Below are 428 nucleotides of genomic sequence, written 5' to 3' on the forward strand. Positions count from 1 at the left end.
AACTACACCCTAGAAGAAGCAAGAAAGTAATCTTTCAACAAATACACACAAACCTAATTCCACCTCTTCCAAGAAAAACAACAGGAAGTGGCAGTTACTTTTTCTTAATATCTTAATATGAAAATTAATATTACTAACATTTCCTAATCAATTGAAATTCAAAAATATGAGGAATTAGATATTTGTTGATTGACATTCAATGGTCTCTCTAATTTGGTAATTGGAGAAATAGGTCCAATATTGTACAATCTATATACAGTTTCAGCTTGTTTGTTTGTGACAATGTCTGGCTGTGTACAACATAAGGGTCTTGAAATCTTGCTTCTCTTATCTCAGCCTCTCAATTAGTAGAATTGTTTTTTTCATGTCTTTACACTATACTATGGTTTTCAGAACAGCTTATATTTTTCAAAAGTATTTATATACCC

The sequence above is a fragment of the Mastomys coucha genome, unplaced genomic scaffold (assembly GCF_008632895.1).
Source record: "Mastomys coucha isolate ucsf_1 unplaced genomic scaffold, UCSF_Mcou_1 pScaffold23, whole genome shotgun sequence".
Lineage (NCBI taxonomy): Eukaryota > Metazoa > Chordata > Mammalia > Rodentia > Muridae > Mastomys > Mastomys coucha.